The sequence below is a fragment of the Eptatretus burgeri genome, chromosome 3 (genome assembly GCF_056783735.1).
Source record: "Eptatretus burgeri isolate ZD-2024b chromosome 3, Ebu_testis_v1, whole genome shotgun sequence".
Taxonomy (NCBI): Eukaryota; Metazoa; Chordata; class Myxini; order Myxiniformes; family Myxinidae; genus Eptatretus; species Eptatretus burgeri.
The window spans coordinates 130,445,389-130,472,366 of record NC_140963.1 but is presented as its reverse complement, the minus strand read 5'-3'; the positions used below and the strand labels follow the sequence as shown (position 1 = coordinate 130,472,366).

Genomic DNA, 26,978 nt, shown 5'->3' with positions numbered 1-26,978 from the left:
TCCATTGAAATAGAGTATTTTTGGATTCGCTAGATATCCCTTATTGTCGGGTTTTCCGTGTGTGTGTGTGTGTGTGTGTGTGTGTGTGTGTGTGTGTGTGTGTGTGTGTGTGTGTGTGTGTGTGTGTGTGTGTGTGTGTGTGTGTGTCTGCAACGCGAGGCTCCATAGCACAAACCAGCAAACCGATTTCGATGAAACTTGGCAAACAGGTGCCATATGGCCTGGGAATGTGCGCATTTGAGTTTCGCTTTTAAGCAACCACTCGTTGCTATGCAGCGGCCGAAAAACCGCACGTTCACTATTTTCAATACTTGTCCTACAGTTTTGAATTTGGAGAAACGATATTTTGAAATTAAAGACTTCGAGATATTTAGAAAATTTTAATCGAGCCGATTTTTGATTTAGGTTTTATTTTTCAAATGGTAGTCCTTCAAAAATAGGGTGTCCATTTACCGTCCTTTAATGTGTGTATACTGTGTTTGTAAGGAACTACACCGTCGTTCCACCTTCGATCTCTCCTCGATCCAAACGTTATTGACCAAAGTGAAAAGGATCCAAAATAAATGGAATCCCCGGCATTTCTGTCTTTGTGGATTTCTAATAATATGGTATGAGTCAAGTTATGTGGAATTTCAAAAACATCTTCAAAAAAAAAAATTCTACACTCCTCGTTATGTTATCGTCCGCTACACCGCCAGGTTCATCAAAAACAACCGACCAGGAAGTCTTCTCGCGCTACCGATGGTCTGGTTCGTATTTCCCTGAACATCTGTTGTTCTGTTTATGGTTATTCTCTCTCTCTCTCTCTCTCTCTCTCTCTCTCTCTCTCTCTCTCTCTCTCTCTCTCTCTCTCTCTCTCTGTCTCTCTCTGTCTCTCTCTCTCTCTCTCTCTCTGTCCCTCTCTCTCTGTCTCTCCCTCTCTGTCTCTCTCTCCCTCTCTCTCTCTCTCTCTCTCTCTCTCTCTCTCTCTCTCTCTCTCCCTCTTTCTCTCTCTCTCTCTCTCTCCCTCTCTCTCTCTCCACCTCTCTCTCCACCTCTCTCTCTCTCCCTCTCTCTCTCTCCCTCTCTCTCTCTCTCCCTCTCTCTCTCTCCACCTCTCTCTCCACCTCTCTCTCCACCTCTCTCTCCACCTCTCTCTCCACCTCTCTCTCCACCTCTCTCTCCACCTCTCTCTCCACCTCTCTCTCCACCTCTCTCTCCACCTCTCTCTTCACCTCTCTCTTCACCTCTCTTTTCACCTCTCTCTCTCTCTCTCTCTCTCTCTCTCTCTCTCTCTCTCTCTCTCTCTCTCTCTCTCTCTCTCTCTCTCTCTCTCTCTCTCTCTCTCTCTCTCTCTCTCTCTCTCTCTCCGTTACGTTTTGTTGTTCTGACATCCACTCTGTTTGCCGTCATCTTAGGTATTGTCAACAAAAATAATGACACATTTTATTTTTTACTTAATTCGTCCCTAATTTACTCGAGCCGATTTTTTTATTTAGGTTTTATTTTTCAAATGGTGGTCCTTCAAAAATAGGGTGTCTATTTACCGTCATTTTTTTATGAGGAGTGCCAGTTGGCAAAATACGCAATCGGAAAAATCTTGCCAGGCAGAGGAACAATTGTATGTGAACCAATACGTCTTGGCAATGAATCTTCGTCGGTGGATCGGTCAGAATGAAAAGCATCGTATCCAGCGCTTCGATCCTCGCGGATCCCTCGTCGCCGACCGGCTTGTTTTCTTATTTCTAAGAAACTTTGGGATGCTACTTCTAACAGACAATAATATATTAAATAAATTGGCCCTTTTGAGTATACGTAACAAATAATTCACTATAGAGGGCAGCATCTGGGTTACCTGTTGCCTCAACTACATCCATAAGCACATGGCATTGGACAGAAGTTTCTGCTGTATTGTCATGCAAAGTGATCAAAGCATGTATTGTTACTAAGGTTTAATAGTCCATGAGCCAGACATCAAAAATGAAGTGTTGACTACCAAATTGAGGGGCGAAAAGCCACTATGCTTTTCAGTTACCTTGATGTCTGTAGAGTATGGAATCGTGTGATGGACGCTTCTCATGCCCAGCTAAATGGTATTTTGGTGGCTATCTTTAAAAATGGCTGCCACTTTTCAATGACCTTGATATATGTCAGTAAATTGGCCATATCTCCGCAATGGCTTAACATAAACACATGATGTCACATTCATATGATTCAGTATAAAATTCTGCATCTTTTGGTGTGTATTTTGTTCAGTAATGTTAATTATTTTTTTATTTATGAACACAAATGTTGTGAAAAAGTCACGTTTTTTTTATCATTTTTTCACATTTTTCACCTATAATCACCATATATATCAAAGTTGACTTATTTCAGGGTATTTATGCATGACTTGGTTATTAAACATTAATATTAGTGATATAGAGTCCTAATTATACCATTGTTTCACTTTATATAGCTAAGAATTGAATCAAATATAACGGCCAATCACAGTGTTGGTCATTACGTTTGTCCAATAATATCAGTGTAATTTCTGTTCAACATGCTCACATAAGATGTAACTTATATAGGTAAACATTTCTTACACCTTTTTGGATATGTTTACAGGGTCAATGATGATACCTTTACATTTTCCCCTGCTAAACAGGTCTATATAAAAATATGAACAAGCTCCCACTTTTGCAATATCAGCTGTTTTATATTTTGATTATGTTTCACCACCTATTGTACATCTGAATAACATGATATAGACTGTATCATCGTTTCATAGAAAGTAAGAATAATTCTAATTGATTTTTATCAGTTATTTTCTTGCATGAAATTAGTTTATTATAGGAATGCTAAACAGCATATTGCCAGAATAGAAAGTACATGTATATGAGATTGCTATTAATCATCGTCTTCACTGTCACACATATCTGCTGCATCCTGGTAGTGGTCATCACTGTCTTCATCAACCATGTTAGCACATTCCATAAGCTTACATGCTGCTGTACACTTGATTCCATTCAACATGCATGTGCATTCTGATGATCGGCATGCTCGAGTGCATCTGCATGAAATTAGGTATATGACCATTTCAGGTGCTGGTGAAGTGGTCATCCAGTTGATCATGAGAGATCCGTCCTGACATTTGGCCCAACCATGACCCTCTGTAGGATCTGGAATGGCAGGGGAATTGTCTAAGCTCCTCCTCCATATTGCAGCCTGGTAGTTTGCCTGGCGTGTGTGTTGCAGGAGGGTATTTTCACATGGTGGCAGCTGGGCAGAGTCAATTTCCCCTCTGTGGCATCGGAAAATGTCATACCTCAGTTCATTTACTTCATGCACTTTGGAATTTCTGCTGTACAGCTTGCAAATGAACTCTTGAATGGTATTAAACACTTCTGAAGACAAATCCCATTGGCTTCCTAGTGATCCCTGTACTTCTCATTTTGGGTGATGAGTTTCAGTCCTTTCAACTTTCCCTGTCCTGCCAGTGCACTCACTGTGTTAGAGCCAGTCCAAGGGTGAAGTCCCAACAGTGCAGTGCAGTGCACACTTCAACTCTAAGTGCAGTGGCTAATCGTGAGATGTTGACAAGCCTAAGACGAGTTTTGTTTCCACGTCTCATAAACATTTCACTGTTGATTTGCCTGCACAGACCAAGAGCAATGATGAACACATCTGTGTCATCTGCTATTATGAGTAATGCAGAATAACTCACTGACGTATGCTTGGTATGTAATAAGAGCCGGGTGTCTGCCTCCTCTTGGTCTGATTTAAGAGCTGCTACCTCCTCATGGCTATCTTGGGTGAACTTGATACATTTTTCACCACATGTGACAAACATTGTTTTGTTGCTAAGTTGTTGTCATCGCTTGGGATCTTTCCAGCTGTCCACTAGAAACTGTATCAGGTGGTTCTTACTCTCAGCACAGGCCAATAACCTTCTCCAGTTTTTTTATTTTATGTCCTGGTCATATCTGACGAAAGGTTATTCCTTCCTGTGAACCGCGGTTGACACGTTCAGCAGATTTGATTGAGTGGTCTCTGTACACATCAATTACTACATCAATTCTACTACTTCCATGGCTGGTATGGAGTATCTGTGCTAAAACACGATCAGACAGCTCAGCAAAGGTGTGATTCTCTCCATGCATCTTCTGAATGAGCCCCATTGCATCAATCAGTATAGCATTTGGTTGAGGAAGTTCTTCAGTGGCTGATACTTTTGTCTCCAGATGCTTTGCGATGACAGCTTTATTGGTTTTCTTCACTGTACCATCACAATTTGCAAGTGCCCATGGCAGAGGACCAAGAGGGTGACACAAAACTTTGCACATATCTAGTTTTCTGTTCTGGGCAATGAGGATCATGTTGCTAAACAATCTCCGATCAGCTCTCAAGATTACTTCTTTAGTTGATCCTTTCACTGGCTTCTTATTCACTGAAGAAAACGTTTTCAGCCTAAGTTTTTTCAGTGTGTCATAGAACCCTTCACCCTTCTCAAGTCTCTGCACCCTGAAATTCTGGTAGGCTTCTTCTCCTTTCTCCTGTGCCTTGAAAATGTCATTAGATATTTTAGGAGTGGCCACTGCTCCAGTGGACAGGTTAATGAGATCTGATGGATCCTGATGAAAAGGATTTGACCAACTGTTCTCCAACAGATCAACCATTGATATAACATCAGACTCATCTTGCTTGATTCGTGAATGCTGTAAATCTGTATGACTAAGTCCTCCACATCTAGCAGATACATGTTTACGCAGTTGCCTCAATGCCATAGCTCGATGTTCAACTGTAAGATAATACCTGACAACAGTTCCTGGTTTCAGGCTGAAGCCACATGTTCCTCCTGCAGTCTTAGTGTCGTTATTGACAGCCTCTTCAGTTGTTTGATCCACTGCTATTCGACCAAATGGATTGAAGCTGCTTAGCTGAACTGAAAATCCACCCCCAACAAAGTGAGCATACAACTCTGGGCTTGTCTTCTGAAGTTGGCACATCTGGGCATAGTAGACTGGAAGATACTTTGCATAATTGGTTTTGTCCATTGAAAAACACCATGGAATCATTTTTCTGATACATGCAAGATGTAGTTGCCAGTCACCTTCTCTGTCGGCACGAAGAAGCCCAAGCAAAATTTTGATCATTTCCTCATATGTCATCCAAAATGCTGCCAATGGGCCTTTGTTGGTTTTCAGAACCTTTAAGTAAGCACTGAATATCTGCAAAATTCTGTTGCATGATTCATCCTTGACTGCAGCACCATAAGTTGCTACACATGTGTCATTACATAGCTTGTGGACTGCCTGGATGGTATGATTCAACTTTTCAAGATCTTCAACATGATTCTCTTCAAGCCAGTGTACAAAGCTTCTCCATATTAACAACATCATTGCTTCATAGGTGAGTTTGTGGAAACGCTCTGCCCAGTTGTACTGCTTTCCTTCAAGGACTTTATTTATCGATCCTTCAGCAATGACTCCTGCTTCCACTGCCAGGTCACATAGCCCAGCATCTCCCAAGAGCTTGCCAATTATGGACAGAAAGTTGCACATCACATGAAAATTTCTGAGCATCAGAACAATGCTTCCATATTTACCTGGATATTTCCAAGCCACTTCTGTTGCTTTGGCATATAGAGCTTGATCCATTACTACTGGTTTTGGAGATGAAGCGACTTTTGGATATTTAGTGACTGATACACAATTTCTTGAACAGTTGCCATTTCTCTAGCTGGGGCATTTATAGTTGGTAGGTAACCCACAGTGTCTTGTGAAATTACAATATCTCTTCTGGTTTATATATTAAATCCAGTCCATGAAGCGATCGTCTGATTATCAGTCTCTTGTTCCCGTGTTATCATCCAAAGGTGATTATTTTGTGAAGCTTTCAATGCTGCATTATTTTCAGGAACTTCAGTCACTGGTAGTGATGGTGGTCCTTCTCGTTTTCCAGAGATATAATGAGGAATCTGTCTCTCATTTGGATAGATTGATCTCCTGTTGTCTTTCTTGTTTACTGTAATAACTGCTTTTTGTGTGCAGACATGATGATGATGTTGGCTGAATGATTATGCAATTCACACGATGAGAAGTTCCAGCTCCACTCAGTACTTCCTCCTGTCTATCTATGTTGTCAAATGACAGTACAGTTGGGATGAAAGAATGTATATTGGAAGGAAGAGGGAAATGATCATCTTCTGCACTCTTTAGCTTTTCAATACATAGTGCAGTTTCAATCTCCTCTAAGGTGGAGTAAGAAGATGCATGTCCCAGCCGGTTCATGAATTTGATCAGTTCCACATTTCCTGTCAGAGTCTTTATAACCCATGGAATCAAAATATGCTTTGAGGTGATTACTTTGCCTGCTGATACAGCTGTGACAATGTCTTGGGCAATGGACCATGAAAGCCTCTCATTACGGGAGGATGCTGCATTCTTACCATTGAGTAAGAGATTCAGGAACTGCACAAGACAATCAGGGAAGGATATGTATGTGATATTAAGTTCCCGAGGGTCAGGGGGCCAAGGCTGCTCTTTGATTCCACATTTTACTTGTTCACGTAAAAGCTGGGCTACTTGAGTTATCATAGATTTTAGATCTTGCTGCCTCACAAGAATGTCATATTCTTCCTTTAACTGAACATAGTTAACTGCAATGGAGTCTACTGTCAAGTTGTCTGGCCTTATATATATATACTCTGCGGGCAACTGTGAAGAAATGCAAAGAATCTACAAACTCTGCATAGAGATTGCGTCGCATGTGATTTTTGGTTGCCTCTGTAACTTCAAACCCATTACTTTCCACGAAGCATACAACTTTGGCAGTGAGATCAGACAGTGCAACAATACGAGGGTTTGAGAAGACATCGGTACGGATATATTCACACACCTTGTTCAATGCAGCCCTCTCCTGTTTTTGGTAAGGACTCTGTACCACTGCGTTCAGAAGAGATTCTTTCAGGTTGTCCCCTCATATAATTCCTGTAACATGTTTTGTGATAATTTGCTTCAGCAGCAACAATATCCCGAGCAGTAATAGATAAAATTCTGTCATCCTGAAGTTCAGTTGCAATATCACGAATGGTTTTGTCAACCCTTAGCTCAACTGCTGGCTTCAATGGTTCCCGGATATTAGTTCCTTTAATGTATTTGCTCTTGCTTTGGCAAACGATGCATATCGTATCGTATACTCTTGATTGTGTACTCGATGCTTGCCTTGTTGAATGTCTAGTCCTTAAAGAGTCTTGTTCATTTATGTACTCTTGTTTCTTCACAATTAAAAGTTTATTTTTATGGGTGAAATTGGATCTGCAATCCCTGTAATATTTAATATTAGAAAAGTTGGTTTCACTGTTTTCAGCAGTATGGATAATTGGCTGAAAATGTTGAATCTCAGCAATTTGGCACAGGGTTTTCCATAATTCTTCATCTCTGGGGGATGATAAATCATAAAGTGGAGATTTTCCCCCACATATAATGCATGTTCCGCTCTCTGTCTTCAAACGTTTCGGCTCGACTTCATCTTCTGCCATGCTGATATGGTAAGTGGCAACAGGTTTCTGAAATATTAAAAATAAATCAGTTCCAGAAGCTGCAATGATATGTTTTATCAACAATGCTATGTTATTGTTACATCTGAGGGGGGGGGGTATGCATTCAAAGGGTAATTAGGATGTTTAATTAGGTATGCCATGCTGTTCGAGTTTACCAGGATCTCGATGTAATAAGTAGCAATTCAGTGGTGATAAGTTGTCTCGTAAATGTCCATTTCTTTAAGGGGGAAATAATAATTGTCACGTAATTAGATAGGGAGACGGGATAGTGTAAGTGTGTCTGCGTGAACCCTGTTAGTATTCCCTGGAGGCTTGCCGTGACGTCACAGGACAGTGCTGCGGATGGCTCCGCCCCGTGATCACGATTGGCGGAAGGCGACGGCGGAGGGCCAATAAAACGGCTCGATTGGAAGTGACGAGGACTCGAGGATAAAAAGGTTCTGTTCGGGGAAAAGGGGTGGGAGGAAGAAGATCGATAAAGAAAAACCGTTTTGGGGGAGGCTGTTGTGCTGGGAGCGTGCTGTTTTGTTGCGCTGATTCGATCCTGGTTTCATCGTGTCTCGTGGCCTCGCTGTGCCTCGTGCCTCAGCTCGGTTGGCTCTGGGATTCTACTGGCTCGGAGTACGGGGTCAAACGGCGGGCGGACCTGCCTCCCTCTCCTGCTCGCACCTTGGCGCCAGAACTGGCTCCCTGGCGGCTATGAGCGGACTTACGCCGACACCAGGAGGTCGACAGCACCACGGTGTCTCCTGCCCCTGACGAGCGCAACGCTAGCTCGTCCGACGCCAATCCAGGGACTCTTGCGTCTACACCACAGGCCAGCCTGACCACCAGGACCAGCTACGTTTTGTGTGTGTATGTGTGTGTGTGTGTGTGTGTGTGTGTGTGTGTGTGTGTGTGTGTGTGTGTGTGTGTGTGTGTGTGTGTGTGTGTGTACCTGGCGCCTTAGAGGGTTTGAGATTTGTATATCCATTGGAATTGTTTGTGTTTTCCCCACGCCCGAACCCACACCACCATCCCGTCGAATCGCCCCGGATCCCTCCTCTTGCCGAGTCTTATTATTTCTGGTTAGAGAAATAAACGTTATTAACTCAGTGAAAAGCGACTCGTGCCACCTTCCTCGTCCCGTTTGTGGTAGAGCGATTTAAAACCGCCATCTTTGGGTTATAAAAAAATAAACCGCCTCCATCGTTTCGGCTCATTCTACGTTGGCGGGACTGTTCAAGTCCCGTGGACGTCACATTATTTTAGAGGGCCTTACAGGGGTTTTAGCTTGGATCCCAAATATTTAAAAAACAGGACACATACGACAATATTTGAATGAAACAGCCTTTTTAACAATGATAATGAAATATATTTTGTTGTTTATATCTGGTAAAATCATAAATACCACAATCATTTGAAATAGCACAAATCATGTGGCCTGTATAATCATGTATTTCTGCAAATTTAGTACACGGTTTTATTTACTTAATTCATGGTTGGCACTTTTGGCTCCCAACAATAGTGTACTCAAGGGGTTGTACTGTGTAATACTTACATTTCAGTTGTTAACTCATCTTGAAACATCTCACACACCCCATTTGGCTGCATCACTTCTGTGACCTAAATTCTGTTAGTTGGCTACATGCTGTCATCATTTCTATTTTTAGCACAGCTTCACTGAGGGACTATCTCAATGATGATGGGTCACAGTGATGATGGGACCAGATCAAATATAATTTTATTTTGATTACTTTAATACATTTATCTATGGATTAAATATGAAAGCAGCCTAATCCATGGGTTAACATATTGAAAATAATATTGACCCTACAAAACTGTTAAGAAAAGTATTAAAAATGCAAAATAATATGAAAAAAATAATTGATCAAAACAATTAATTTAATTGAAAGTCAAAATATTAGAAAAACCTGACTGAATAGTTGTTAATGAATTATATAGGTACCCTGAACTGAGATTACAATGTTACAGTGATAATACTGGACAAAAAAGACAACTCATGTGAGATTTGACTGTCGTGTATATGTTTCAATTCCTTGCTATATGATTAGGACTCTATATCACTAATATTAATGTCAAATAACCAAGTCATGCATAAATACCTTGAAAAAAGTAAACTTTGATATTTATGGTGATTTTAGGTGAACAAATATGGAAAAAAATGTTACAAAACGCCACTTTTTCACAGCATTTGTGTTCATAAATAAAAAAGTAATTCTCATTACTGAACAAAATACACACCAAAACATGCAGAATTTTATACTGAATCGTATGAATTTGACAGCATGTGTTTATGTTAAGCCATTGTGGAGATATGGCCAATTTACTGACATATATCAAGGTCATTGGAAAGTGGTGGCCATTTTTTAAGATGCCCGCCAAAATACCATTTAGCTGGGCATGAGGAGCGTCCATCACACGATACCATACTCTACAGACATCAAGGTAACTGAAAAGCATAGTGGCTTTTAGTCCCTCAATTTGGTCGTCATATCTGGTCTGGCTCATGGACTATAAGTTTAAGTTACAGTACTTGTTTTTAATTGTGCTTGCATGTCCAGAAAGCTTTGAAAATATATCAGCAAAAAGTTTAAAGAAAGCCTTTTATAAGAAGCTAATGAATTAATGTGGAAAGCTTATCACCCATAGGCCTATATCATCCATTATGACCATTGGCAAAGTTGTAACAATAGACTGAAATTCATAAACATAAAATGTCTGTACATATCTTCCCTCAATAGTATTCCAAACAAATTGTATTTTTATAAAACACGGCAACAACGCCAACAACGCCAACAAGGTGTCAACAATGCTAACAAATTGGGAAATTACGGAAAGCCGTATGGGATACTCTGGAGAACTTTTAAATTAAAATATATCTCCATTAAAACAGTATGCTAACATGTAGTAATACTTCCAATCACTGACCCACATAACCACACATGGACACATAAACACTACCCCAGTACACATATTATGGATTTATGTTATGTTTTTTCTGGTGAACTGACCCACCTTGGAGCAAACCTTTAGATTACTGTGTGGATGCTTTGAACCATCCAGTGCGAAGTGTACGACATGCACATGGTATTGGACAGAAGTTTATACTGTAAATAATGTCATGCAAAGTGACCATGACTTATTGTTACTAAGGTAAGTTGCAGTACTTGTACTTAATTGTGCTTAGATTGTCAAAAAGGTTTTACAAAAAGTTAAAAAGAATCTAATTAATGCAGTTTTGTTCTTTTTATTAATTTTATAGTGAGCTGACCCACCTTGGAGTAAACCCAACAGTTACTGTGTTGCTAATGGAAAATGGATGCTTTTGGACCACCTAGTGTAAAGACATCAAGGCAGGAAACAAATTTTTGTCTCTGCATTATCTGTCAGCAAAAGACTGATGAAGAACTTGTTAGAGACCAACTTCTCATTGTTAGAGGTCAATGAGAAGAATAGCAGCTTTCTTTTCATATTTATTTATACCACGTCCGGTTAAATCTGGGGGTCATTGTCAATGTCAAATCCCCATTGGACCATGGCCCTTAAATTTTGATGCAATTTGTAACTTTTTGGTGGCCATTTTGAATTTCAGGATGGGTGATATCAGTAGGGTAAGAATACTGATTCTGGCTCACTTTTCCCCATGTAAATGAATGGGGGATTTTCAGCGATTCATATTTTTTTCCCTAAAAATAAACCCCCTTTTTATCCCAAGGTATATTTATTTGTCTCCCCTTTTAACTTGGAGGTTGAACCTCATTGAATTGAACACCTGGGGGTTGAACAGCTCACTCATTGAACCTATAAAGATTTGTTCATTCTCAAATTCCTTCAATAGTTTAATTTTCTTTGCACAATAATCCCCATCTAAAATATTGACAAACAAAACATTTGAATCTTTATATTTTTGAAGATACCCCTTTTGTGCCATTACGAAATGATAAACTTCTCTTAATGCTCTCATCTGGCCACCTCCTGAGCCACATATCATTTTGAGATTATAGTAAATTGTTTTTTCATTGTTCAATTGATAACCATCAAAGTTTTCAGTCCATTCAAGGATATTCATTTTTTTCTTTACATCCTCTAACTTACTAGTTTTTAAATTAATTCGCTTATTTGTTTTATTTACCTTTGTTTTAGTTATTTTTTCAATAAGACTTATTTGATATTTTTCACATTCATTATGTTTTCCATTTATATACCAAGACTGAGATTTTCTCCACTCTTTAGTTTGATTAATACTTGGTTTAACCATTTATATATTGTGAAAAACCACAAGTGTCGCCCTTAAAAACACTAACCCATCTTCCCATTGTTAAAACACAATCTATTCTATTCACTCTATCATACAATATCCATATGGAACACAATCTATTCCATTATCTAAAATAAATCTCTTATCATCAAAGGCTCCTAATGCCTTTTTATTTACTTCTTCACTATATATGTTATGTTTATAACTTCTTATTGTATTCATTTTCCTATATTCTTCTTTCTTATTCATCAAACAATTATAATAATTTCTAAAAGTTATTGATTTCTTTATTACATATTTCTTTATTCCCTTTAACCTCTTATCAATCTGTTCACCATACTTATAAGCATATGCCTTTGCTCTCAATCCAATAAACTCACTCATTACTTTTCCACCCAACTCATCCTTAAACTTACCAATAACCTTTTCATTCTTTTTGGAAAATAACTCACTCTTCTTGCTGAAATTACTTGTATCATATACTCCAATATTTTTCTTCATATCTTCATAAACATCATCAGTTTTTATATCTAGGATAAAACTATCAGTGTCCATATACAACAATGAAACATTTTCACCATACTCTTTCTTTAAGTCATTATACAAATAATCATACATCAATATCTTTGATAAATCAAGAACTGCTGTTCCAATATAAATTGGTTTATCCATTACAATACTTTCCTTTTTCATATGAATTGCAGAAAAGTTCTCTGAAAAAACCTCTTCTCTCTCAAAACTTGGTTTATTTATCAATCTCGAAGCTTCTTTCCAAGATGTTGCGAATCTAATGTTTTGCCTGTTTCTAACATTTTCCATAGTCTTTCCAAATACAGCATTATTCATTAATTTATAAAAGTCCCCTTCAAATTTTACTTTTGTATTTGCTCTCATATCTGTATTGAATTGAATATACTTTTTCACCCAAGGACTTTGTTTAAATTTTAAAACTCTATGAATTTTAGCTACTCTCAATCCTTCTCTCAAAAACTGTTTTAAGCTTCTCTGATGTAAAACATATCCCTCTTTATCATAGAATGTTGTTAATAACTTTTCTGTTGATTTGCCTTTAATATTAAAACTTTTATGATAATCACTGAACCATTCTTTCTTTGGGGTTTCTTTCTCACATGCAAAAGGAAGGTCTTTATGCTTATTATGAAGAACACTCGGGTACCTCAAATCAACTTCAAAATAATAACCTTCTTCTTCGTCATTCAATTCCTCTTGAGAAGAAATAACAATATTCATCAAAGCCTTTTCATAATCCTTTTCTTCCACCCACTCTAATTTACCATAAGGCAAAGATTGAGACATTGCCCATCCATACAAATTATTAGCATCAAAATACATCAAATAATTACTATCTTTTTCACTATCATAATTTGGAAGATATTTATTATTTGCTTTAGCATATCTTTTTGAACATACTTGTGATATTCCACCTCTCTTGGACTTCTCAATCATCAAAAGCATATCAACATCACTGATTAAATCTATATCTTGTTTTGTCATTTTCAACATTGCACTCCAAGCTAAACCAGGAGCTGTGAAATAGTGGGCAGGGTCTTATCCATACCAATTTTTATTATGACAGAGTGTTCTAAAAGCCTCAAACACATCAGCTAACAATAAAACATCTGTTTTTAGATATAAATCATGATATTCTCCAAGGTTCTTTATCTTAAATATTTTCCATATTTCTTGTGCGTGTTTATATTCCTTATCACTTATCTCTTCTTCATAAAGGTTATTATAGAAACTTTCTTTTGAAGGAAGTTGTGTTTCTTTAAATCTCATAAATGAATCCATATAATCATAAGGATAAATTCCCTTACTTGTAAGAATTTTCTCTTTACTTTGAATTTCATTCCTTGTTTGAATTTCCTCTCTCGTAAGAATTCCTTCTTTAATCAGAATTTCATCTTTAATCTGAATTTCCTCTTTAGTTCGAATTTTCTTTATAATTAGAATTTCATCTTCAGTTAGAATTTCTTCATTAATTAGAGTTTCCTCTTTACTTTGAATTCTCTCTTTAATCTGAATTTCCTCTTTAGTGAGAATTTCCTCTTTTGGAAAGAATGAATTAAGATTTGGAAAAGAGTCCGTGGAGCTTAGTTTTGATGCGAGGTAGGCTAGTGGTGTTCCCATAAACTTGTAAGAATCTAGAAACCTAATACGAGTTAAAGGTTTTGTGAATATCATTTTTGAAAATGAAATATACTTTTGACTTGTGTTTGTTATGGCAGAAATATTCCCTGGTGTTTTTGAAAGTTCATTTATAAATAGATGTGTATCATAGTTGGCGCTGTTGTGAAGAAAGACTGGAATAAAAGAAGGTAATTTATAATTAAGATTACAACAGGAATGAGCGGGACCTCTATATTTACCAGTAAGATGACAATGGTCTCTAACTTTAGACTCCTTAATTTCCCCCTCACAAATATGACAGATATTGTTCATTCTAAATTCTAATTTTTCTTCTTTGGTTAATTTTATCGGTTCATTTGTTTCTTTCATTAATTTAGTGAGTCTTATACAATCCTTTTCTAATCGTTTTACAAACTCTTGTGAAGCATTTTTTCCACGATAATGTTCAAGTTTGTTATACTTTTCTCCAACAGATGATTTGATATAATAACAGAAACCACAAGGAATATGTTTTTGATATTTATTTGTATATGGTTCTTTTGGATTAGGAGAAGCAGTATTTATCTTTTTAAGGATACATTCAAAATCAGCGTATATCACAAATGGGTGCATGATAGATTTATTATAATCTTCAAAAGAAATCTTTTCACCAGGTTTAGGCATTGTAATTACAGCTGATTTATGATTACTACAATATTTTGAATGTTGTTCTAATCGTTCTTTTGTATGAAATGAATTAAGACATCGCTTACAAGGATATATTTTGTTTGCTGTTCTGAATACCTGAGAAGAGATTAATCTTGATAAATTATTGATGTATGTGTAATGTGAATTCTTTCCAACACTAAAATATAAAAGGTCAATGTGTGTTTCTTCATTTTTATAGTTGTTTGAAATTTTTAATATTTGAACTTTGTTTGTATCCGTTAATCCATATACATTAATAGAAAGATTATTCTTTTTCTCAAATTTAGGAATATCTGTTAGTGGCATTGGGAATTTAAAATCTTTAATGTCCAAGGTATTCTCATATTTCATATATTGTTTTACTCTTTCTGAATTACATTTTGGTGGATGAAAGTGAGCAAGAACAGACCAGAGAAAACATTTATTATCATTGTTCTTAATATTAACAACTGCCTTCTTTCGTTTTATTTCTTTTGGTAATTCAATATAAGAAGAAGCTTTAAGAGGGTTTGATTTTAGAATGTGTATATCTAAAAAGATGATTTTTTTAATATTGAATCCACTTCCTACCACTGTATTATCAACATCCTCCTCTTGTCTTGATAGTTCTTCATAAACCCCACTATTCAAAAAATCTTGAAATGATGTTATAAAATGAAGACCTGTTCTCATATAAGGAGTATGTTCTTTATCTTGTCTTTTCATATTCATTTTCACTCCCATATAAAACTTTAAAGTTTTCATTTCTTTTAATGTCTTTTTAATAAATTTTTCAACATCGGGTTTCACTATTTCAATTGATTCAGCTATTGATGATGGACCGGGTTCTCCAAATTGAAAAATCCTTATTTTTATATGCCCTTTAAATGCCCCATCAGTGTTTTTAATATAATAGTCTCCCTTTACTTTAAACTCATTTTTCTTGTGTTTTTGTGATTGAAGATGTTTATTATAACTACTCTTCAAAACATCCTTTGAACAGATATCACAATGTTTTCTTTCCAACTCAAGAGGAGATATTTGATGAAATAGATTAAATGTGTGTTTGTTGGTTCGGAGGTGTTTTCTATAATGTTTATATTCGTGATTACAAACATCGCAGTACGTTGTATTCACCATATTTATAGAATAAAACTTTGCTTAAACTAAAATTTTCTTGATGAAAATTTCGTTTAATTTATAGGTGAATCTGTGCTTAAAAACATTTTATCCTCCAACTTTTTCACTTAATAAATACAATGTTTCAAGACACCAAAGACAAGTTTCAATCAATCTCTTCATCTGTTAAAGATACTGAGAAATATGTCAAGGATGTAAAATTGAACAAAGATAAATATAACAACTATTGGATAAAAACTATTATGGTAAATAATATGAGTTCTTCAATTTCCTTCAGTGGAAGGGCTTTTAGTATACCTGGTAGAACATCAATTAAAGTATCTCTAACAAAAGTTTCTCCTCTCCTTCTAGTAATATATTCAAAACTAGAAAAAGCAATGAAACAAGAAAAAGTATCAAAGAACAAAAACCTTATGGATGAAGCTTTAGAAAGAAAAGATAAGACCATCTGTAATATGCAAGGAGAAATTTGTATTTTTTTCAACAACCCTAAAGATGTAAATCCTGATGAAATAAAGGATGTTAATATATCAGGTGAAATGACATTTCGTTCAATAGTAGTTAACGATAATTTTAAAATTACCTTTAATATAAAAAATGTTGTCGTTGAATCTGATAATGAAAAAAAGTATATCGATATCGATGGTAATATACAACTGAAAGTATAGATGAATTTCAGTTTAAGTAAAGTTTTACTTTATAAATATGCTAGACTTTCCTGATTCTTCATATGACAAATTTGAGAATTGTCCTGCGTGTGAAAGAGGGGGATTAAACACAGTCAAAAGCCTATAAACAATGTATATTCTGTGATTATCTTCTAATTAATGATAATAAAAAATATAAAAAGGAAAATAATTCTTTTAGATTTACACCAAAAATGAATTACTTTACAAGATTGATTAGAGAAATGAATGTAAAGTATGAGGGTGATAACACACCTTTCCTTACAAGGGAAGAAACTGAACGTATAAGAGAAATGTTCAAAGGATTGTTGTTATATATTATTCATGGATGTAATTTTCAGGGAAATATCAACACAAGATATTGTATAAATAAAATAATGGATTATCTTGAAATTAAACCTGAACTTAGGATAAAATATAGAGTTTCTAAAAAAGCCAATAATAAATTAAATAACTTGTTTTCTAAATATATAAATGAATGATTTTTTACCTATTTGGGAAAATAAGATAAAATTTAACAACCATAAAAATCTCCCAAATTCATTAAGATGTCTCATAGTTGGTTCAAGTGGATGTGGAAAAACCTGCTTACTTTTAAAAATGCTCCTCACTCCCAACTTTTTAGATTATGATAATTTAATAATTTTCACAAAGTCGAGTTTTCAACCAGAGTATCAACTACTCTCACAAGGTTTTAATGCTGGTCTTCAAAAAGAAGATATAATCGGTTTATTTAAACGTCAAAAAACCTAAATGATTATAACATTGAAGATATAATTCAACTATTTTGTGACACACAGAGATGTAAAAAGAAATCAAATCCTATAACTTGTATTCTTAGTGATAATACGGATGATATACCATCTCCCCAAGATTTGGATAAATCAAAAAAGAACCTCGTTATCTTTGATGATTGTGTTAATGAGAGAAACCAAACGGTAATGGACAGCTACTACACAAGAGGGAGACATTCTTCTTGTAATTGTATTTATCTTAGTCAATCGTACTTTCCAACTTCCTCGTCGTTCCATCAGAAACAATGCTAATACTTTTATTTTATTCAAGTTAAATTCAATAGATATCAATAATTTTTGGAGAGATAATTGTTCTACATTATGTAGTAAAAAGAAATTTGAGGATTACATGAAGCACACGACTGAAAAATATAAATATATTGTTGTGAAACAAGATGAGATATTAAGGGATATATTTTTTGTTTTATAAACAATTACATATATAAATGACAACTATTATTATAAATCTTGTGGGTAAATCTGCTTCTGGAAAAAACTTTCATAAATCAAGGTTCTTGTGTAGTACAAATGAGAATATTGTAAATTTACTTAAAAAACACCCCGTGATACGCATTGTATCAACAACAACGAGAGCAATAAGACCTGGAGAAATAAAAGGTGAAGATTATCACTATATTTCAGTGGAGGAACATATGCGATTGAGGAATGAAGGACAAATATTTGAGGAGGTTTCTCTTGGTACAACAAAATATTCACATTGTAAGAGTGAGTTAAGGAAACTAAAATCTGGTGGTGTTGGGATATTAGAAACTAATCCAGAAGGAACAGAGACAAATTATTAAATATCTGAGCGGGGTGAAGATTTTATCATTCGGTTTTGATGTTGATGAAGAAACTCAACGCAAACGTATGAAAAGCAGAGATGCAAGGATTAGTGAAGAAGAAATTACAACTCGCATTAATGTTAATAAAGAATTTGATGAAATATTTAAAGAAAAGGATTTATTTGAACACATCTACTTGAATGATGAAGAAAAGGAAAATTTCCCTGTTAATCTTTACAATTCATTAAATGATATTTTACAATAAATAAATGGATACAAAAGAAAGAGCAAGAAGATTTAAGGAACATCAAGAGTTGGTTTCAAAAGTTGTAAAACAACAGGAAGACATAAAGAAGAAACGCAGACAGAAACTAACGGGCGAAGAAGCATTTGAAAGAAAACAAGAGAAATTTTTTAAACCACTTTTAAAAACTTCCCAAGAAAAAATGAAAGATGTTTCCACAGTTCCCACAGTAGAATATACTCCCAGAAAGCTTCAAATGTTAAAAGATTTCAGTCAAATGACGGAGGAAGAATTAGAGCATTTAGGAGAATTAGAATATGATGATGAAGGTTTATTTCAACAACTGGAAGAGATTAATCAACCCCCTGATTATATTGTGAATGCTGTTCAAAACAATGAATATTCAGCGGATTCAAAAACCAAAGCAGGACTCATTCCAACAGAACAACCAGCAATATTTCATCTTGTTCAAGAAAAGGTATTGATATTTAATGATGAATTAAGGTTCTTAAGTTCTGCTCAACCCCCTGTTAAACTAACTCCGAGATTAATGTTTCTTCTCACAAAAGATGGAAGACAAGGTTCAACTGTGAGGGATGAATCAAAGTATATTGATAAACCATTGGATATGGAAAATAATGATGATAGAGTATATATTGATTTGCTGAACACTCTAAATTATAAGGTTATTCTTTCTGGTAAAAGTAGGAAGAATGAGAAGGAGAAACACATTATTCAGGCTTTAAGTATCCTTGGTTCAGGTATTAGTTTTCTTCCAAATGACCCATCGCAATTAGTTAATAGACTGTTATTGTTGTTAGGCAGTAAGAAGGCTGGAAATAACAATTGTTTTAATGAAGCATCAGCCATTTTAGACCAGTTGATGAACATGAAAATAATTAATAAATCTCAATATAAAGACATTTTATCTCATATTAAATAAGATGAGAAGCACAATCCTGAGTTTTAATTTCACAACAAGCGACCACACATCTTCATTCCCATACCCACTACAACTTGACACAACAAAAGAATATGAGGCATCTTTATTGTCCATGGAAACTTATAATACCTTATTTAATATAACCGAGAAAAATGACAAGTTTAGTTATAATCCGGGAAGTGGACACAAAGCGATAACAGTTTCACCCGGAGCATACGAGATTTCTCAAATATCTTCCGAAATTGCTCGTCTTATGAAAGAACAGGGTGATGAACCAAAAAATATTGTTATAAACATTCAAAAACATACTTCAAAATCAATGATTAAAGTTAAAAATCACTACAAGGTTGATTTCACAATTGATAATTCATTTAGAGAGTTATTGGGTTTCTCCTCAAAAAAGATTGAAACTAATGGGACGTTTTACAGTGATAATGTCATTCAAATATCCTCAGGAATAAATTCGGTGTTAATTCACTGTGATTTGATTGATGGTGCTTATAATGATGGAAAAAAAACAAATACAATATTTTCATTCAGCGCATACTCAACCCCAATTGGTTATAAATTCAATATGGAACCTAAAAATTTGGTTTATCTACCTGTGTCAGGAAAAACCATACACAGAGTAAATTTTAGGATAACCGACCAAGATAATCGTGTGATTTCTTTTAATGGAGAAGTTATATCTATCAGAATTCACCTACGTGAAGTTTTCCAATAAATAAATACGATGGTTATTGTGAGGAAACACGAGTTGGGAAAATATAAAATAATTACAGGGGATGGGATGTTCCTTTCCGCGTACTACAAGGGTGAAGGTATGTATCTTGGTAGAGGATACTATAAACCTAAGAGACAAAGGGGTGTCGGACATCAATTTAGAGGAGATGGGATAATTGATACTCTCATGGGTATTGGTTCAACTATTCTTAAACATAAAGACCTAATTGGTTCAACTGCTTCTGCTGTGGGAAATGTAGCAGGTGCTGTAAAGAGTATAAAAGATGCTCAGAAGGAATCTCATAAATTACAAGCAATAAAAGAAATTAAGAAAGGTAAAACTCAGTTGTCCCCCAAGAACGACAGAAAATAATTCAAATACTTGGATCAGGGTTTCAAAAGTTTTAACATCTTTTTTCCTAAATAAATACAAGTATGGAAGCAATTGATAGTATCTATGATTTGGATGATACTATTATTATCTCAAACTCCACTAAAAAAGAAGATTACTTCAAGGTAAATGCAATAACTGGAACAGACTGGAATACAAATGGTACAAAAAGTTTTGAAATAAATAATCAACAAACCTATTTGAATCTCTCCAAAAGTTTCTTGTTGTGTAAATTTAAATTCACTAAGACTGGGAATAACACAAACGCTACACTTGTAAATGATTTCTTCTGGAAAATGTTTGATAGTGTGCGATTGTATATTGGAACACAAGAAGTTGAAGCGGTTGATTATGTCTCTGCTGTATCTGAAATGATGAAATTTACACTCTATACATTCAGTGATAGAATGGGAAAGGGGTCTGTCGAAGGTTTTATTCCTGATATGTCAACGGGAACAAACACAGACCCTGGATATATTCAAAGGAAAGGAATGTATAATGATGATACAAAAGCAGAAAATAGTTTTACTGTGGCAGTTCCTCTTAAAGGTATATTTGGATTTTGTGATTATGATAAAGTTCTGTATGGTCTTAAAATTAGATTTCAACTACAAAGGAATGATAATGAAAATAGATTGCTTTTTGGTGTTGGTAGTGCTTTTGGTGAACAGAATAAATTTGTAATTGAGGAGATGAGTTGGTATATCAGTGAATATACTCCTAATCTTAAAACAGAAGAGATGTTGAATCGAAGACTTAACTCAAAGAAACCACTCAGTGTATCATACCTCAAAAGAAGATGTCAACACGTTAAACTCAATCAAACTACTTACACGTGGAATTTGGGTGTTCTGGAAGGAAAGCCACGATATCTGTGGATGATTTTTAAAAAGCCAGATGGTGATACTGCGACTGATAAGAATAATGCATTGAGTGATAATGCTAAGGTGAAACAACTTCGCGTTTCTCTAGATGGAACATTTTATCCACGAGATAGATTGGAAATTAATTGGGAAAAAAATGATTTTGCTGAAGCATACAAGTCTTACCAAAAGGTGTGTGAAAGTAATGGAAATAAAGAACCTATTTTGGATATGACAGCATTTAAAAGTTTGTATACAATCTATGCGTTTGACCTGAGCGCTCAAAAGGAAACTATAAAGTCTAATCGAGTGGATACTTCCCTATACATTGAAAGAGGAGAGAGTGAAGAAGTTGATACATATTGTTTGCTTTTGGAAGAAACAGAATTGCAGATTAATACAGATAATGGTGTGATGATTAGTCTCACATAATTTTTTGTTAAATAAATGAGTGGCAAAGTACCAACTGGGGTATATGTTAATCAAATCAATCTTCATAAACTATCATCTTGTGTTCAAAATCAAAAGCCTTGTACGATTAACGTTAATACAATTCAGAGAAAAGGAGCAGTAAGAATTGATGTTTTGCTCACAAGAGAACAGGTTAAAATCTTGAATGACACTGGCTCACTTAAAATTAAAATGACAAAACCAATGTTGAAAAAATATTCAATAAGAGAGACGAGTGGAGGATTTCTCCCATTTCTAATTCCTTTATTTGCTGGTTTAAGTGCGGTTGGAGCATTGACGGGTGGTATTTCAACAGCGGTGAAAACTGCCAACGAAAGGAAGGCTCAACTCCAGGCTCAAAAAGAATTGGAAAGACATAACAAAGAGTTGGAGAAACAAATTAGTGGAAGTGGTGTAATTGTAGATTTTGCTGAAAAACTTGAAGGTCTGCCTGATAAAGCGAGATTGTTAGTTGGAGATATGCTTTCTTCTATAGCACAAGCAGGTGTAAAATTAACGAAAAGAGGTAATGGATTATATCTTTCTAATAAATAAATGAGCATTGATGAGTGGTTGAAAGAATTTGGAAAGAATACAACATCAAATTTACAACTTGCCAAATATTGTAAGAAATTAAAAATTCATAATGTGGTTATTTGTATGAGAAATGAATTAACAAATGTGCCGAAACATACAAAGAATATTATTATGAACTTAGAAGATAATGATGGGAACGGTTCTCATTGGGTTTGTATTTTTAATAGTCAAGACAAATATTATTTTGATAGTTTTGGTCTTCCACCACCTGTTGAAGTCATAAAATTCTTACAGAATGGTGTTTATCAAACATTTCAAGTGTTGTGGTCAATTATGTCTATATGTGTTATTTCAACTCAACAAAAATAAAAAATTTTATGATATTATTTTTAATCTAATATAAATGACTTATGTTGGTAAAGATGGTTCTATCTTTGGTGTATCTCAACAACTGGATATTGATTTATCAAATTATTATACAAAGGCACAGGCTGAACGACATAAATATAATATAAACAAAAATATTAACATGAAAAATGCTTATAAATTAAAAAATTATCCAAGCCCGACTGACGCGAATGACTTGGTGAGATTAAGCGATTTATCACAATATATATACTTAAATAAAACGGCTGTGTATTCCAAAGATACAGAAGTGTTGATATTATCTCCAGGTCATACAGAATTCACAGTTCGAATTAAAATAAATTTTTATAAAGAAGGGCGTATCGTTTGTATGAGAATAGAACAATGGGGGTATGATATGAATGATTTAGGGTATAATTGGTCATTTAAAATTAACCTCGAAGACCTGGAACAATTAAATCAGTCTCGTAAGGAAGAATATTATGCACTTGGTATCGAGAATGAGTTTTGTGGAGCCACGATTAGTAAACAACAAATAAAAGAATTTAATAAGGGTAAATATAATAATGGTTTTGCCCTTGTTTATCTCATGAAAACAGAAAAAACAGGATTATATATAATAAGTAAGGAAATACAAAATGATTTAACTATGGGAAGATGGGGAGGTGTTTCGTGCCATAATATTATTCTAACATATATTTCTAATACATAAATGACAGCAAGAAGGCTTCAAGAAAATTATCATTTCTGTGTTCAAGCATACCTTCAAGAAAAGGGTATTCGTTATTTTAATAAATATGTTCTACAACATAAGAATGAGGTATTTTCAATAAAAGATTGGCATTATGCTGATGTTGATAAACCGACAACTTTAGATTTAATTAGAATGTTAAATAATGAAAAAATTATAAGGTTAAGAAAAGGTAAGGCTCTTTTAGAAATTCAAAAGAAATTTTATTGGTTTCCTGTTGTAAAAAAAATTATTTTGGATACAGGAATAACAAGAAATCCTGATGAATATATGTATAATATTCTATGGGGTGTAAACGATTCAAGGATAGTAAGGGATGAGGAAGGAGTTGAAGAAGAGAGGGAAGAGGAAGAAAAGGAGAAGGAGGAGAGGGAGAAGAAAGAGAAGGAGGAAAAGGAGAAGAGAGAGAAGGAGGAAAGAGAGAATAGAGAGAGGGAGGAAAGAGAGAAGAGAGAGAGGGAGAATAAAGAGAAGGAGGAAAAGGAGAAGAGAGAGAAGGAGGAAAGAGAGAAGAGAGAGAGGGAGGAAAGAGAGAGAATGAATAAATATCAAAATATGGAAACCAGTGAGATTCAAAAAAGATTGGTGGTATTACAGAAAATAACTCAACCCACCGAGGAGGAAAACAAAGAATTGACAAGTCTATTTGCAATACTTTCGACAAGACTATTAGCATCGACAAGATATGGATTTTAATTCAAGTTTTTCATTTTTTTTTCTTAAATAAATGGAGGAGAGAGTGAAGGCATTTCTAAGGATTCTTTATGTTTTAAAAATTAAGATTCAAATGTGCATGTTGGAAACTAAAAAGGTTTTTGCACTCTGCAGGAATTTTTCTCATAAATAAATGAGTTATTGTCTCAAATGTAAAAAGAAAACTAATACTAAAAATATTTCATATATTAAAAGTAAAAATAACAGGGTTATACAAAAAGGTATATGTTCGGTGTGTGGTTCAAAAAAAAATCAATTTATCTCCAAACACAAACTCGGAGGAGATATACAAAAGTTTTTATCAGGAAGTAAATTTACAACTACTGGAATACCAGGGGAATTACATCTTCCAGGGTATTCTTTCTGTGGTCCAGGCACAAACTTGGATAAAAGATTAGATGAGGCAGACAATCCTAAATCCTGGAGTAAACCAATCAATAGAGTTGATGAAGTGTGCATGAGACACGATATTGATTTTGGGAATACCACAACGTTGGAAGAAAAGCATCAAGCCAATAGAGAAATGTTGTATAATTTGTCTCTGATACAAAATCCAACCTTGAGAGAAAAAGTTGATAGGTTCATCGTGAAGAAGATGATTAGTGCTAAATTGAAACTTGGACTTGGAAATTCAAAAAACTTATAGGCTCTAATGATGCCATTAAGACTGAAGAGCAATTAGCTGATGAATTACATAAACCAATATTCACAAAGTTTCAGAGAAGGAAAGTTTATTCCAACGAAGTTGATTATATCTGGTCTGCTGATTTGATTGAACTCAATAATGATAAGGGGTACAAGTATGCTTTAACCGTTATTGATTTGAGGAGTAGATATGCGTGGGTTGTCCCTTTAAGAAACAAAACAGGTAATACTCTTATGTTAGCTTTTCAACAGATATTTAATAAAAGTAAGAGAAAACCTAAAAAATTGTGGACTGATGAGGGTAGAGAGTTTTATAACAAGACATTTATGAATTTTCTAAAAAATAACAGTATTACATTATACAGTACCTTTAATGAAGGGAAGGCAGTTGTTGTTGAACGTTTTAATCATACCTTAAAAGAGAGACTATATAAAAAATTCACACAACTCGGTTCACAACAATGGTCATCTTTTATTCAGGATATTGTGGATAAGTATAATGACACGATTCACACGTCAACAAATATGAAACCATCAGAAACATTTACAAAATTAAAATATGAAAAAGAGATTAATGTCAGAAAACCTAAGTTCAAAGTTGGTGATATCGTAAGAATATATAGGTGGAAATCTCATTTTGAAAAGGGTTTTCCTGAACGATGGACGAAAGAACTTTTTAAAATTGTTGATGTAATAGATACGGTTCCTTGGACTTATAAAATATATGATTTGGAAGGGGAAGAGATTTTAGGTTCATTTTATTCACAGGAATTACAAAAGACAAAACTAAGCAGATAATACACCTTTGTGGACACTAGAGGGACAAGTCCGAGGTGTATTACAGTATATAATGTGTGTCAAGGGGGACGTTCTTAGATCTGTGAACCCCAAACACAGAATCCTCAACTGAATAGTCAAGGTTTAACTTTTGTTTGTGTGTGTGTGTGTGCAATGGGAGCAATAGGTTGGCGCTTCACTCCCTCCTACTATACACCGTTGTGGACGCTCGAGGGCCAAGTCCGAGGTGTATAACAGTATATAATGTGTGTCAAGGGGTGGACGTTCTTAGATCTGTGAACCCCAAACACAGAATCCTCAACTGAATAGTCAAGGCTTAACTTTTGTTTGTTGATGTGTATGTGTGTGTGTGTGTGTGTCCCAACCCTCACATTCAAAATCTCAACCCCAACCCTCACATTCAAAATCTCAACCCCAACTCAATCCTCACCCAACACAATGTCTTTTTCAAAATGAGATTTCCACATATATATATATATATATATATATATATATATATATATATATATATATATATATATATATATATATATATATTTTACGTTTTTTTTTTTTTTCTTCCAATTCTGTCTTTTAAGGCTTTCAGGTTTGATAACATAGAAAGAGGGAGTAAGAACTTTCTTGATAGGTTTAAATCCCAAAGAGTGGTAGCATTTCAAGTCTTCAAAATAAACCCAACTTTCCAAGTCTCCAAGGTAGTTATTTAAACCATCAAGGCAGAACTCATTTACTGATTTTTTCAAAATTTGTGAGTCTCCAAGGTAGTTCCCATATTTAGAACCATCTTGGCAGAACCCTTTTCCTGAGTCTCCAAGGTAGTTATTTAAACCATCAAGGCAGAACTCATTTACTGATTTTTTCAAAATTTGTGAGTCTCCAAGGTAAAACTTGTATTCTGGCTCATCAACGTATAACTTGTTCAGTGGGTATTGTCTTGATAACTCACAATGAGTACTATTGCTGTAAAACTCTTTTTCAGGATTTTGCTGGTCTCCAAGGTATAACTCTTTGGTTGGGTCATCAAGGACGAACTCGTTCTGTGGGTCTTGGTCGCTCATAAGGTCTTCAACCAAGCCAACAATTTCGCCCCAAGTTGTAGCAAAAGCAGTATTTTCATTTCGTATTTCAGACACAATTTCCTGTGAGAGAAAATAATAATGTATTAATTTAGTTATTTAATTATTAAATGAGTATGCTTCAATCAAAGTTTGAAAATAGGAAAATAAAAATCTTACCTCAACAGATAAGAGGTTTGAATCCAGTTCATCAACTTGAAGGTTTAGTTCCATACAAGACAGAGAGTTCCAAGGAACACCAAAGTCATCCCACTCAAGGTCTTGCTCGTTCTGTAGGTCTTGGTCGCTCACAAGGTCTTCAACCAAGTCAACAATTTCGCTCCAAGTTGTAGCAAAAGCAGTATTTTCATTTTGTATTTCAGATACAATTTCCTGTGAGAGAAAATAATAATGTATTAATTAAGTTATTTAATTATTAAATGAGTATGCTTCAATCAAAGTTTGAAAATAGGAAAATAAAAATCTTACCTCA

The 26,978-nt window shown here is 35.0% G+C and overlaps 1 protein-coding gene and 1 pseudogene across 5 annotated transcripts in view; one reads left to right on the top strand and one right to left on the bottom strand.

The window, feature by feature from the left end:
• The window catches only part of LOC147030971 (LIM and SH3 domain protein 1-like), a 214,670-nt gene that overhangs the window by 67,412 nt on the left and 120,280 nt on the right, over positions 1 to 26,978 (top strand). The gene's annotated exons all lie outside the window — the stretch shown is intronic.
• LOC147030972 (uncharacterized) lies at positions 2,643 to 7,501 on the bottom strand (annotated as a pseudogene).